Source organism: Bubalus bubalis, chromosome 10 (genome assembly GCF_019923935.1).
Source record: "Bubalus bubalis isolate 160015118507 breed Murrah chromosome 10, NDDB_SH_1, whole genome shotgun sequence".
NCBI lineage: Eukaryota > Metazoa > Chordata > Mammalia > Artiodactyla > Bovidae > Bubalus > Bubalus bubalis.
In genome coordinates this window covers 22,515,503-22,531,169 of record NC_059166.1, presented here as the reverse complement: position 1 = coordinate 22,531,169, position 15,667 = coordinate 22,515,503, and the positions used below count along the sequence as shown (strand labels likewise).

The 15,667-nt window shown below is 43.7% G+C and overlaps 2 long non-coding RNA genes and 1 other non-coding gene across 3 annotated transcripts; 2 read left to right on the top strand and 1 right to left on the bottom strand.

Annotated features, from left to right (window-relative positions):
* The first annotated feature begins 1,117 nt into the window (after positions 1 to 1,117).
* LOC123327662 lies at positions 1,118 to 4,462 on the top strand. The gene is made up of 2 exons (XR_006542298.2): positions 1,118 to 1,369; positions 3,780 to 4,462. It is a non-coding gene; the product is annotated as an uncharacterized LOC123327662 (long non-coding RNA).
* Positions 4,463 to 11,206: 6,744 nt separating this feature from the next.
* LOC112587389 lies at positions 11,207 to 14,224 on the bottom strand. Its single transcript, XR_003111873.3, has 2 exons — positions 13,492 to 14,224; positions 11,207 to 13,148 (listed from the first exon to the last, which is right to left on the bottom strand). It is a non-coding gene; the product is annotated as an uncharacterized LOC112587389 (long non-coding RNA).
* On the top strand, positions 13,877 to 13,959 carry TRNAL-UAA. The gene has a single exon. It is a non-coding gene; the product is annotated as a tRNA-Leu (tRNA).
* Positions 14,225 to 15,667: the final 1,443 nt, after the last annotated feature.

Here is a 15,667-nt window from a genome sequence, read left to right as displayed (position 1 = left end):
CTGAGTGAACTCTGGGAGTTGGTGATGGACAGGGAGGCCTGGTGTGCTGCGATTCATGGGGTCGCAAAGAGCTGGACACGACTGAGCGACTGAACTGAACTGAACAGTTGACTTACTTTTGATAGCAGAATTAAAAATCATTGGAATTAATAAAATAAGACTATTAGAAATGGAAAATAAATAAGATCTAGAGTGTAACTGCACCATCATGTAAAAATTGAGCATTTTTATTAGCAACATGTGTTATGAAGAATGAACAAGATGTCTTTATACACATAACAATGTGCTGTGTGTAGTCGCTCAGTCATGTCTGACTCTTTGGGACCCCCTGGGCTGTAGCCCACCAGGCTCCTCTGTTCATGGGATTCTCCAGGCAAGAATACTGGAGTGGGTTTCCATACCCTCCTCCAGGGGATCTTCCGAACCCAGGGATCAAACCCAGGTCTCCCACATTGCAGGTGGATTGTTTACCATCTGAGTCATCAGAAAAGGCCCATAACAACATCTGTTGGCATAACACTTTTTTTTGGCTGTGCACCTGGGAGGTTATCAGTTCCCCAATCAGGGATCAAACACAGGCCCTAGCAGTGAAAGCTCAGAATCCTAACCACTAGGCCACCAGGAAACTCCCCTATAAAATTCTTTGATTTCATTATTTTCATGACAATTCTGTGAAGTAATATTACCTTCTCATTTTTTTAAAAGTGGAAACTAAGAAGCAGTCCTATGCTGGGTGCTGGGCCCAGAGTAGGGGCAGTGTCCTGGGAGCAGGGATAGGTCTTGGTGAGAGGAAGACAGACAGGACTGGAGAAAAAGCTACTTGGGGAGAAGCAGATCATCCAAGAGAATGGTCAGTCCAAAAGACTTCATGGAGAGAGAATGAAAGTCTGTCTCAGGGACTGAAGTCGGCAGAATTGGGGTCAAATTGGGACCAGGAAGACTCTGTACCTTATTAAAGGTACAGACTAAGGTGGGCTGCAAAGAAAGCTATAAAACTGTTTTAAATTTCAGTTTTAAGAAGGGATTTTTTTTTCTTTTTTATTCTTTCAGCCAAACAAAGATTATTTTCAAAATTGTGCACAAGGGCTTCCCTGGTGGTCCAGGGATTAAAAATCCACCTGCCAACGCAGGGGACATGGATTGACTCCCTGACCAGGAAGATTCCACATGCTGCGGAGCCACTGAGTTCACTCGCCACAACTACTGAGCCCAGGTGCTGCAACTCCTGAAGCCTGCACCCTAGGGCTCGAGCTCCCCCGAAAGAGAAGCCGCTCAATGAGAAGCCCGTGCACCACAATTAGAGAGGAGCTCCTGCTCGCTGCAACTAGAGAAAAGCCCGCACAGCAACAAAGACCCAGCACAGCCAAAAGTAAATGAAATAAATAAATTTTTAAAAAATTGTGGACAAAATATGTTGGCTCAGGTTTCAGCTATCCATATTCCTCTCTCATATGGCATCTAGTGGGGTCATTTACACAAGATACTAGTGTCAAAATCTGGTTGTAAAAGGCTGTATTTCAGGGCAGTGGCTTTGGACATCAGTCCTAAACTGTCCGCAGTCACTGAGGTCTTTTTATGAGGCTGCCCTGAGATGCGTCAGTCCATTTTCCTAAGTATGCCAGGCTACATCCACATCCCAATACAGATTCCTTAGGGATCCATAATACTTGTCCAGTACAAAAATGTTCAACTGCAGGCGGATTGAGCAGAGAAATAACTGGCAAGGCCATTCCTTCTCCTGCAGGAGTTGAAGATCAAGGAGAGATCGGAGGACCCCAAACTGCCCATCCTTTGAGCTGTGAGCTTTTCTGGGCTATGAGGCCTCACTCTCTGCCTTTGGAAACCATCCTGGCAGAACTACTGTTAACGTTCTCCCAGCTGCCAGCAGCTGGTACTCCAACACTTTCAAAAGATGGTTTGGGACCAAATCAAGGAAAGAATCTCCAGCGGGTAGAGAGGATATAGGAGGAATGTCACCCCTAGATAAAAAGAAATGATTTAGCCTGCACGTGACAAAACAGGAATTTCTCTTGCAGCGAGGCATGTTTAACTAGTTCATTCTTTCGCCCTGCCCTGTGGTTTACCCTGGTCTAAAGCACCCTTAAAAGGGAACAGATGAGGTTACAGAGCCTCTCTTTCGCGATTTTCATCGCACTTGATAATCCAGTTCATGGAAGAAACCTGTCAAACAAGAAATGTTACTGGGTGGCAAGATGTTAAAACAGGCACCAGCACAGGAGAAAGTAACACTGTTTGGGATATGAAACAAAGTGCCTGTTCTTTCAATGCTGGGACTCCTCAGTAGGAGAGCTTCTTGGGTTTGGCACTCTGCCTTGGGTCTTATCAATACATGAATAACTTTGCAACAAGTGTTCATTTCCAAAAAGAAACCACAGCTTTATTAGCAAAAGTTGCATCCCTTCTCACTGATAAGAATTTCAGTGTTATATTAAATATGACTGGCAGAGCACACAGGGGAATATAAAAATGATGATGAGAAATCCTTTCCTTCTTGATAAGGGACAAGAGGCTTAAAATCAATATGTTTGGAAGGAATGGTGTGAATGAATTTGATATTTAAAATAGGAAAAAGGAAGGACGACCTGTTCCTAAAATCAGAAAGCAAGATAACCCTGGACACCCTAAAGGGAGGAGGATCAGGGGACATGATGAAGTGGAAAGAAGCTGAAAGGGGAAGATGAAAATACAAATTAACCTGATTGATTTTCATCTGTGTGCTAAGAAATAGAAATTGTGAGCAAATGACTTACTTGGCTGATGTGTCAACAGGGACAATGGTTTCAACTAGCTGTTGGTAGGTTGTCTTCTTTTTTTCTCCTCTGTGTATGCCCTGTGAGTATAATTTGGTTACATTATGTACTATAACATTCTAGAGTATCATTTTGTTTGGACCTAACCTAAATTCAGTGTAGTAAGTGGGTTGAAAATTTTGGAAATTTTTCTTAACACCTAAAGGCTTCTATAAATTTCTGATAACTCAGAGTCTTTATACTCACTTGCATATTAATTTATTTTCCTTTCACATTTTTTATAAAACAAAAATGAAAAAACTGTGCCTCAAAGTTTGATAAAATATGATTGTCACTACTCTCTTCATCCTACTATTACATTTTTCTTTAACAATAAATAAAACTGGAGAGGCTGATGCCATTAATTCCACTTAGTCTATTGTTTCTTCACCTGGTCTTCTTTTTTATTCAGAAGAAAATTTATATGTATATATATATGTAATAAAATGTATAATATATACATATATATATTTCCCTTTTCAAAATTTTTGCAACACTTAAAAACAAAATAGATACTATAGTTTATACCTTAAACAGTAACTCCTGGAATTAAAGGTACATCACGTAGCAACTGAACAACTGAATTACCTTCTTAAAAAATATTGCTAAAATAAAACAAAGCAAAAGGAAATATTTATGCATTCAGATTTATATTACCATTTCCTCTGATTTATTTGACTGGAAAAAGAAGCTGTGGTCTGCCAATGTCCACGTGCTCTTGTGGGCTTAGTAGACAGTGTGTGCCTTCTCTATAGCTACACTACACAGCTAAATTATCAAATGAGTAAGGCAACTGGTAATAAAGGGGGAGGGAAGTGACTGCTCCCCAGTGCTTGGCAGCATAAAAACACAGAGGTACCACATATATTTTTCAGAGTAGTGGGTCAAATGAGTTTGCCTACACATTGTCATGTGAAATGGCCAAGGGAGTGTACCCTTGACTCTCTTCTCTCTCTACCTTCTTTGTAGATGACCTCATCCATCCCATGGCTTCACTGCTTTATGGTGATAATTCTCAGACCTTTGTGGAGAGAAGACTGCTCACCGATGACCCCAGCCTCTCTCTTGAGTTTGCCTGACAAGGAGGAAATGTACAGTGTTAAGGGCACTCAAGGTGTCCTGGTACCATCAGCATGCGTGGGCCATCTCCCTGGGCAGGTGGCCCCCAAGTTAGACTCTTCTAGTTGCAAGACTGCTCTTATGCTCACCTTTGGAAAATACTGCTTTTGAGTAGCAAGGGTGAGCTCATAATGACTGCACCGGGTCCTGCCCAAGGATATCCTGGGATCACTAGACATGACACCATGGCATCTCCCTCCCGCCAGCCTGTGGTTCTGCCTGCACCGTGGGACACTCAGATGTTTGCCTGAGCCATTCACTCAATAATCTATATCTTAAGCCTGGACTTATTGCCTGAACTTCAGACTTTTATATCCTACTGTCTACTTGAATTCCCTTCCTGAATGTCCCACAGATTCCTCAAACTCAGCTCTTTCTTCCTCCTCCGATGGACCTCCTTCAGTTAATGGAATCATCACCCTCCCAGATATCCCAGGCAAAACATCAGAATTGCTTTCATTCAATTCTGTCCCCTCTGTCCACAACCAAAAAAGAAATTAAAGAGTTGCTGTTTATACTTTTTGAAAAAAGATGAATATTTGTGGGTTATTATGTGGTTAATGTGAGCTTCCCTGGTGACTCAGTCGGTAAAAAATCTGCCTACAACGTGGGAGACATTTGATCCCAATGTTTGATCCCTGGGTTGGGAAGATCTCCTGGAAGAGGGCATGGCAAACCACTCCAGTATTCTTGCCTGGAGAATCCCCATGGCCAGAGGAGCCTGGCAGGCTGCATTCCATAGGGTCGCAAAGAGTTGGACATGACTGAGAGACTAACCACGCACACATGTGGTTAATTTAATCCAAAATGCACACGAGATACTTGAACTCTAAAAGCAGCTACAATTTTCTGCCTGGATTTTTCTAAGTGACCCAACAAGAAAGTTTCACATCTCAGGAATTGTGTTTTGATTTACATTTAAGTTTATATAGGGGCTTCCCTGGCTGCTTAGAAAGTAAAGAATCTGCCTGTAATGCAGGAGACCCCAGGTTCCATCCCTGGGTTGGGGAATCACCTGGAGAAGGGGCTGGCAACCCACTCCAGTATTCTTGCCTGGAGAATTCCATGGACAAAGGAGTCTGGTGGGCTACAGTCTCTGGGGTCACAAAGAGTTAGACAAGACTGACTGACTAATACTTTAAGTTTATATAACCATCAATGTGGTTGTTCATTCAATAACTGTCTATTAAGTGCAGAGCTGATATTACTTAATTCTGGTCTAAACTTGCATACCTATTTCTTTCAAATACATAAGTTGCCTAGCACCAGCTTCTTGCAGATCTGTCGTCCCAGCATAACTTTTAATAGCTTCTCCTTTCACTTTCACAAGTGTCTGAGTGTGGATGATAAATTGTATGGTCACCCAACATATATCTGAGGTATAATTTGGGTGTCCCTTTGTATGACATTTTCTAAGTTCACTGTGCCCTTTAATATCTAGCCAATATAGTCTGAGTCCCCATTGTGAGTGGCTGCAGGAAGACTCTACTCTTTGTTAGATTGTCCCTCTCCTTGTTGTAAGACCATGGGGACAGAGGATATGGCTTGTCTCACTGCCACTTCCTGACACTGTATTTCCTACTTGCTAAGAACAGAAAGTAAAATAAATACCCCTAAAAAAATTAAGTATAATAATGCAAAGAAGAGAGAAAATTAAGAAAAACTAAAATGTTAAAATCCAAATAGAGGTTAAAATAGAAATATCATGAAAAGTGAACTATAGCAAGATAAAATAACTAGATTTAACTATAAACTAAATAAAATAAAAGCTTAAATATAGATTAAGAAAAAAATCTAAACTAAGACTAAATATAACTTCAATCAGATATAAAAACAATAATACTTTTAAAGGAAATGCAAATAAAGGCAAAGTAAGGAAACAGTGTCAAACTTTATTTTTGGGGGCTCCAAAATCACTGCAGATGGTGATTGCAGCCATGAAATTAAAAGACGTTTACTCCTTGGAAGGAAAGTTATGACCAACCTAGACAGCATATTCAAAAGCAGAGACATTACTTTGCCAACAAAGGTCCTTCTAGTCAAGGCTATGGTTTTTCCTGTGGTCATGTATGGATGTGAGAGTTGGCCTGTGAAGAAAGCTGAGTGCCAAAGAATTGATGCTTTTGAACTGTGGTGTTGGAGAAGATTCTTGAGAGTCCCTTGGACTGCAAGGAGATCCAACCAGTCCATCCTGAAGGAGATCAGTCCTGGGTGTTCATTGGAAGGAATGATGCTAAAGCTGAAACTCCAATACTTTGGCCACCTCATGCAAAGAGTTGACTCATTGGAAAAGACTCTAATGCTGGGAGGGGTTGGGGGCAGGAGGAGAAGGAGACAACAGAGGATGAGATGGCTGGATGGCATCACCGACTCGATGGACATGGGTTTGGGTGAGCTCCGGGAGTTGGTGATGGACAGGGAGGCCTGGTGTGCTGCAATTCATGGGGTCGCAAAGAGTCGGACACCACTGAGTGACTGAACTGAACTGAACTGAAAATGTTAAAATAGAAATATCATGACAAGTGAACTATAGCAAGATAAAATAACTAGATTTAACTATAAAATAAAAATTAAAAGCTAAATAAAATAAAATCAAAGCATAAATATAGATTAAGAAAAAAAATCTAAACTAAGACTAAATATAACTTCAATCAGATATAAAAGTAATAATACTTCTAAAGGAAATGCAAATAAAGGTAAAAGTAAGGAAAACAAGATAGAGACATAACACTTAAATAATATAGAACTAAAATATAAATGGGACACATCCCTGGTGGTCTGGTGGTTAAGACTCCGAGCTCCCAATACAGGGGATTCAGGTTCGACCCCTGGTCAAAGAACTAGCTCCAGCATGCGACAAAGATCCTGTGTGCCACAACTAAGACCCAGTACAGTCAAATAAATAAGTAAATAGTGTAAAGTGTTTCTCACAGTAAAGTGATCTGAAAACACTGCTCCAAAAAACAAAATTTGTCTTTGATAAAACTGGAGAACAAAAGATGAGGGGGAAGGAAGGAGAGAAGGGAGTAAACAGCCCTGTTGAAAGCCGGCGAAAAGTCCTTTGCAAAATTCCCAGGGGGCTTCTCTGTAGTTGAGTCCTGAATTGCTGAGAGGCTGAGGGCACCAGGCAACACAAACCTCCCTCCCCTGTCTGTCCCTTGTCTCATGTCCCAGCAACCTTGCATCCCTTGGTGATACCTCTGCTGCTGCTGCTGCTAAGTCGCTTCAGTCGTGTCCGACTCTGTGCGACCCCACAAACGGCAGCCCACCAGGCTCCCCCGTCCCTGGGATTCTCCAGGCAAAAACACTGGAGTGGGTTGCCGTTTCCTTCTCCAATGCATGAAAGTGAAAAGTGAAAGTGAAGTCGCTCAGTCGTGCCCGACTCTTAGCGACCCTATGGACTGCAGCCTACCAGGCTCCTCCGTCCATGGGATTTTCCAGGCAAGAGTACTGGAGTGGGTTGCCATTGCCTTCTCCGGTGATACTTCTAGCCCTTAGTTTTCTGAAAGAACCTCATCACTATTTCAGCAGAGTCAGAGCTGGTTGAGCTCACACTTGCTCAGTCACCAACACTGTTCTTTGGAACCCAGAAGAAAAGCACACCGAGGTAGCTGAAAGTGCCTGGGAAGTATTAGGTAATCCCCACTGTAAGCAAACAGAATGCTTCTCTTTCTCACCTTCAGATGAAAAAATATGTCCTGGTGTTAATGCTGTTTAGTGATAATGTTATCCAGTCTGGTTCTTGGTCTCTTTAATCAATAGAAATTAGTAACAGGCCAGACAAGAAATTTACGCAAAGTTGTATTGGGACTTGGGCTGCAGCTCAAGGGAGTGAAAGCAAATAATAGATTCCCTTGCTTGCTCCCTCGGCAGGGTGAGGTTGTCCCTTAAACGGGGTGAGGGTAGGGCCAGATTTAGGCATTGGGAGAGGGGTGGATTAGGTGGTCTACCCACCCCCTTGGTGGTGCTGTGTGCAGGGATCATGGGAAGTAATCTGCGTTAGCTCCTGACACCTCAGAAGTGGCAGTTGGGCTTTTGATCTTATCAAACCAACTGCCTGTATACACAGTTATTTTTAGTCCCTTACAGTTTCTTTGTATCCTGTTACTCGAGGTCTATCCAGGTGCAAGCACTGCAGCAAAGGGTCCCAGGTCCCAGGTGCCAGCCTGTCACAATAATATTCTAAAAATCTATGATATGGTCATATTTCTTCATTATAGAGATAAAGAAGGGGTTTAAAGGAAGCTGGAAGTTGAAGTGTTTAACTGATGTTGAAATAAAAGGGTGTTAGAATGAAGTCAGGAAATGAGAGATTTCAAGGAAGGTGAAAGTGAAGATTCTATCAAAGGCAAGACACAGCTAGAGAGAAGGCAGCTTCGGGGCTCTACACAGTAATTTATATATTTATTTAAATAACAGAAAGATAGCAAGTGCATTCTCAGGAGACAGTCTCAGGGGAAAAAAGATAAATGATAAGACATCATGCCAGTAATGGGGAATCAGTCAAGGATGGATTCATGACCTTGGGGGAATACTGCAGAACCCTTCATGAATTCTACATGTACTGTCTGAGCCCTTAGGAACGTTTTGGCAGAAACCCTATGGTGAAAACAGTGCTACCATATGAATGCATATATGTGGAATCTAGAAGGATGGTACCGATGAACCTATCTACAGGGCAGCAGTGGAGACACAGACAGAGAGAGCAAATTATGGACACAGTGGGGGATAGGGAAGTGGGAAGAACTGAAAGAGTAGCACGCAAACTCATACATTACCATATGTAAAATAGATAGCCAGTAGGAATTTGCTGTGAGACACTGGGACCTCAAACCTGGGCTCCATGACAACCTAGAGGGGTGGGATGGGGTGGAAGGTGGGAGGGGATTCAAGAAGGAGGGAACATATGTATACCTATGTCTGATTCATGTTGATGTATGGCAGAAACCAACACAACATTATAAAGCAATTATCCTCCAATTAAAAATAAATAAATTTTAAAAAATTAAATACATTTAAAAAATTTTAAATTTTAAAAACTTTTAAAAAACATTAAAAAAATTTTTTTTAATTAAATTAAAAAAATAAATAAATAAATTAAAAAAAAACCTGAGCATGCCCCAGTTCTGAGACACAGATTCAGGAAGTCGGGCTGGGGCCTGAGAATCGGCGTTTCCAACAAGTTCCCTGATGATCCTGGTGTTCTGAGACCCACTGGCATGTATTTCAAGACATGCCAATTATCCCATATCGCAGATAGATTGGAGGTAGGTAGTTTCAGGCTAGCAGTGGCTCTTAAAGGTCTTTAAGGGCAAAATTTCTTTCAAACACACCTTTCTGACATCATTGGGTGTTAGCTCCTCAGCCACGGGCTCGTCATCTTGTGGCCACAGGATGTTAACACAGTTCCAAGAATTTCATCTCACACCATGTCATTGAAGGCAGGAAGAACAGGGGAAGGCATAGCACAAGCTTTCACTTCCCAAGACTCCTTTTTTAAAGAAAAAAAATTCTAAAAGAATACCTTTCTCAGAAGCTCAAGCCAACTTTCCTTATCTCCTACTCGCCAGAACCAGATCACTGGTCCACTCTCCCCCTTATTCCCTGCCCCAGGCCAATTATTGGCAAGAGGCCAACAATAATTTACCCCATAGGGGAGGGGGAAAATCTTCCTTCCTTGAAATCAAACGGGGAATGACCGTTTGCAAAGCAACGAACAGTGACTATCACAGGAGTCCCCTTCCAGCCAAGCAGCCTGCTTGATGCTCTCCATGTGGTTTTTCACTCAATTCTCACAACATTTCTCTGAGACAGGTATTATCAGTCCCACTTTACAGATGAGGAAATTGAGACTTGAAGACAGTAAGTATATTGTCTACACAGCTTGGGAAAAATCAGAGTTTGAACTAGATCTATTGACTCCACAGCCTAAATAATGTCTTTCTAGTATGACATCCTGCTTCCTCGTGTTTCATCTGTAGAAAAATCACTGCTGTCATATCAAGAACCCTTAAACAAAAAGGCTAATTTATATGCTGCTTAATATATAGGAAATGTGTATTCTACATTTTATGAGTTTTGAGACAAACTCTATACCTCAGGAAATTATGTTACTAACAATAACATGTTATCACACATTGTTATCACACACACTAATGTTATCACATACCTTAATTATTATAATAAACAAGATCAAGCAGAGTGATATGGATGCTTCTAAAGTCTAATTTGGAACTTCCTAAGTTTTGTACACTCCTATTTGCAGGTAAATGTAACTGACACTCATTTCACTTTACAATTCAATGTGTAGAGGGGAGGTAGGGTTTATGCTGAGCCTTGGAGGAGAGTTGGGCAGAAAGAAGCAGGAGGAGAGAGACAGAAAATGGCTCAGCATTTCTAAGGGACAAGAGTCCCAATTCAGTATGACTGGAATGACAGGGCTTATGGAAAAGGGTTATGCACTCTACTTTATTCATTTCTATATTGTTTGAACTTCATACAACTTTTTCAATTTGAATCTGTTTTAGTAAAGATGTTTTCATTCTGAAAAGATAGAGAGAAAAGTAAGGGTAGAAGCCCCACAGTAGAGGATTCTGGAGAAAAGTGAAAGTAAATGAGAGGACTTGGGAAGTGTGGGCAACTCCATTTAAGAGTTTGAAAAGAAATGGAAGAGGGAAAGTTCAATTTTAGCAAAAGGGTCAGCTGGATTATTCTTTTAAGATGTATGTATGGACAGATGTAGAGAACAAACATACAGATACCAAGGGGGGAAAAGGGGTGTGGGATGAATGGGAGGTTGGTGCTAACATATACACACTATCGATACTATGCATAGAATAGATAACTAATGAAAATCTACTGCATAGCACAGGGAACTCTACTCGGTCTGTGGTGACCTAAATGGGAAGGAAATACAACAAAGAGGCGATATCTGTGTACATGTAGCTGATTCACTTTGGTGTAAAGGAGAAGGCAATGGCACCCCACTCCAGTACTCTTGCCTGGAAAATCCTATGGACGGAGGAGCCTAGTAGACTGCAGTCCATGGGGTCGCTAAGAGTCGGATACGACTGAGCGACTTCACTTTCACTTTTCACTTTCACTTTTCACTTTCATGCTTTGGAGAAGGAAATGGCAGCCCACTCCAGTGTTTTTGCCTGGAGAATCCCAGGGACGGGGGAGCCTGGTGGGCTGCCGTTTGTGGGGTTGCACAGAGTTGGGCACGACTGAAATGACTTAGCAGCAGAAACTAACACAACACTGTACAGCAACCACACTCCAATAAAAAACCTTTTTAAGATATACGTATAGAAACAAAATATATGCCTGTGAATGCACTGTCAAAGCTAGAGATGGCAACCCATTCCAGCACTCTTGCCAGGAAAATCCCATGGACGAAGAAGCCTGGTAGGCTACAATCCATGGGGTCGCAAAGGGTCGGACACGACTGAGTGACTTCACTTTCACTAAGTATGTCTATTAGTTATCTATAGCTGCATAAAAATAATCACAAAAATATTTATTATCTTACATTGTTTCTGAGGGTCAGGAAATCAGGGTTTATCTGGGTGGTTCTGATTCAGGATCTCTCAAGAGTTGTAGTCGAGATACTGGCCAAGGCTACAGTCATTCAAAGGCTTGATTGGACTGAGGCCTTGGTTCCTTGCGGGCTGCGCTTTACCACATGGGCCTCCAAAAAGGAGGTGGCAGCTGGTTTCCTCCAGAGGGAATCATCCAACAGAAAGAAACCAAGCTGATACAGCAGTGCCTTTGATGACCTAGGCTCCCAGGTTGCATATTGTCTCTTCTGTTTTATTCTTCTCGTTAGAAACAAGATCCATCCACACTCCCAATGCTGGGGACCCGGGGTTCAATCCCTGGTCAGAAATTAGATCCCACACACCACAGCTAGGACCCCAAGCAGCCAAATAAATAAATAAGCCTTTAAAAACTAAAGAAACAGGATCCAGCCTACACTGAAGGAGAAGGTAATTAGCCTCCATATCTTAAAGGGAGGGGGGCTTCCTAGATGGTCCTAATGGTAACGAACCCACCTGCCAGTGCAGGTGAAGATCCCCTGGAGGAGGGCATGGCAGCCCACTCCAGAATTCTTGCCTGGAGAATCCCATGGACAGAGGAGGCTGGTGGGCTATGGTCCATGGGGTCGCAAAGAGTCAAACATGACTGAAGCTACTGAGCACAGTCTTGAAGGGAGTATCAAAGCAGTTATGAACATATTTTTTAAACCACTATAGAGTGCATAAAGAATGTCACATCTTAAATAAACACGTACACAGTGAAAAGTAGTTTAAATAGAGTAAAACATTTCCCCACGAGAATTATGTCAAATGCAATTTCCTGAACATAAGCCCATTTCAACCTTAAAAAATCCATTTTAATACTGTCTTTTGCACTCTGGTAGTGTCAGTCATAACAAATGTCATTGCACGGTGCTTTTCATATTTTGTTCTAGCTTTCAGGTGGATATCTGTCATGTTCTGCAGCTGTCAGCATTTTAGAACACCTTCTGACATTTGAGGAATCTCCTCCATTCTGAGGCCGGCTTCCTAAGGTACAAGCCAGCACTCGGCCTCCAAGATGGAGGTGGTGAGTAGTGGGTGGCGCGTCAGCACCACATTGGTGCCTGTAGACCCTGGCAAGAGTCCAGGTTCATCTCCTCTCAGCAGGGCGGGGCCGGCCTGAGAGATGCTCTGGCTCTGTTCTCCTCTGTAGGCTTTGGGAGGGCCAGGCCTGATGGCCAGTGGGTGGGACAGTGTTGAGGCTGGAATGTACATGCAGGCCACTGATCCCCCACGACGTTACGTGGCCAAGTGGGTAGGGGGCAATTCCATCCATTCCTCTCCTGGGGAGCTCTCTCAGGGGTGGTCTGTATTGTTGACTGGTACTCAGAGAACCAGGGCAACGGGCTGGGCCAAGGCTTCCCAGGGTCATGCCAATGTTCCCGGGGATCACTGGCGTCCAGGAGGTGGCAGGGCAATGGGCTTTTCCGTGTGACCCAGTGGGTGAGGAGCCAGTTGGTGATGTGAATGTGTGTGCAGTCTCCAGGACGATGGAAGCTCTCACTCAAAGACAGCCAGCCTGCACAATCTGGACAAGGGCCTGGCTACCAGATGGTGCCTCCTTGACGCTCCAGAACGCAGAAGCCTCGGCTCTGCGCTGGATTCCAGGTCCTAGGTGGTGGAGAATGGAGAGAAAGCCCTGGAAAAGGAAGCGAAGTGAAAGGGCCATCTGCAATCTCCGGTGCACAGGAAGGAAGGAGAGCACTGCAGAACAGTTAAGATAAGAACGTAAACATTTAGGTGCACGGGCGGGTCAGGAAGAGAGACGAGGTCCCCGCACTGCACGGAGGCGGTGTCCGCAGCCAGCCGGGCGGGCCCGTCGTGCACTTGGCGGCTCTGTGTCGACCCACGTTGCTACAACACTCCCTGCCCGTGTGACCTGTCGAGGAGAAAAGCCGCCCACAGGGACAGGGCCGGGGAGGGGAGGGTGTCCCCGAACTCTGCTGCTGCCCGTGCAACTCACTCCTTGAAGTTTATCCTACCTGGTATAAAACAAACCAACCGCCACTATCTGGGCGGCGTCGCAGCGCCGCTCCCAAACGCGGTCGGCGGAATCCAGAGGTTCACTGGCGTGTTTGTTTCCCGCGCCCGCGCACCTCGAAACCGAAAGCAGAGTGCCTGGGCCCGAAGCCCGCCTGAGCGAGCGGCCTGGCCCGCCGCCGCCGCCGCCCAAAGCGCGCCGAGCTCGGCTGCAGTTGCCTTGGCGGCAGCTGCCGGCCGACAGCAACAGTGAGTTGCGGCGGCAGAAAAAGCAGGCTCCGGCTGGCGGGCAGCTGCTGCTCCAGCTGGGGGAAAAAAAAAAAAAAAAAGGAGCGGAGGCGAAGAGGGAGATGGTGTAGTACGCCTTGTAGGGTGAGCGAATGAGACACCAGGATGGCCGAGTGGTTAAGGCGTTGGACTTAAGATCCAATGGACGTATGTCCGCGTGGGTTCGAACCCCACTCCTGGTAGTTGCGTTTTTCTCTCATACTAAAAATTTTTTAAAATATATATACATTTTCACTAAGCACACTACGACTTAGACTCAGGAATTCTGTCTCCTAATTGAGAGAATTCTGTCTCCTAATTAAGTCCCACAACACGCGGCTCCGTTTCCCACAGGCCAGAGGCAACCCAGCGAGTGGGCCGGGCGTGGGGCTCGGGCGCGGGCGCTGACCCAGGGTCGGGGCGGCGGGGTCGGGTGGGGTGGGCGTCAACTGCTCACGCGCTCAACTGCTTCGGGGGTCCAGGCGGGGTCGGGACTCGGGAGGCAGCCGCGCTGCGGGGCTCACCTCCCTCGCTAGCTGGTCAGGAAGGCCGCCTGTGACACGGCAGGCAGCGTAGTTAGAAAAGTGCAGAAAAGTCAAGAATGCCTGTCTCCCGTTTCCTAATTTTTCGCCAAAATTAATTATGTGCCCAGAATTCTTTCGTTAAATCCATGAAGGCGGATACAATATGAATCACAGCTACAAAATGGACTCTAATCGGTAATCGGCTAAGAATTTTAAAATACACTGTCTAGGTTTTTTTATTTTTTGTCTTTGTTGTTTTTAAAATACTTTAAAAAAGTGAAAGTAATCTAAAATCTAGAGGGGCGGAGTTGCAAGTGCAGTGAAAATTACTTCCCCCCCCACCACAAAATCATTTGAGAGTAAGAGACCAAATAGATGCTCCAGGACAACCGTTAAAATCAGTAAATTAACGTTGATAATTTACTACCATCTAATCCCCAGGCCCCATTTAATCACCAGTCGTCCTTTAAAGTAAAAGGCTCCTGTTCTGAATAATACGTTGCATTTACTGGTCACATGACCTTAAGCTTCTGCAATCTGAAATAATTCCTCACTGTTTCCTGACTTTCATGATCTTGAAACTTCTGAAGATGACAAGCTCGTCATTTTGCAGAATATCTCTTTGTCAATTTGGGTTTGTCTAATGTTTTCTCGTGATTCGATTCAGGTTATACTTATAAAGCCCAGGGCTATCCCAGAATTGATGCTGTGTTTGCTTTCTGGCCTCTTAGGTGGCATGATTTTGGTGTGTCCTGTTACTGATCTGAATTCACTTGATTAGGCTTTTCTGCCAGTTTCCCCGACTATACTTAACCCTTTGTGATTGACGCATATTTTGATGTGAAGTGCTTTGAAGCTATGTAAATATCCCATTACTCATTAAACTTTCTTTCAATTATTATAGAATCACAAGTTGGGCAAGTATGCATTCATGGTGTCCTATTTTTAATTAATGGTTCCAATCTATTTTATTTCTTTTAATGCTGAAAGTGTCCCAGATTTGGCCCCAGTGGGAGTCTATTCAAACTGACTTTTGACATGCCTTCATTTTTTAGCACGTCCTTACTTCCTAGTCCAAGATGGTTCATGCTTACCTTGTATTGCTCTTGATCCAGACGATGCAGGATCAGACATTTTGAAAAGAACCTCGGTTTCCTTTAGTGGACAATGGTAATTAGAAACCAAGCTCTCAGTAGTAGGTGTGCTCCTTGGTTTTGATGTGTTACTGTTCCCAGGCCCTCTCAGTGGACAGAAATAGATATGTGTCTGTGTGTACACACCTGTATTTATCTATATATCTATTTATACTTAGGAGTTCATACCAGTACTCTAATTCTGATACAACACTATACATTTTGTTCTAGTTTTTCTATCCATATTTGTAATT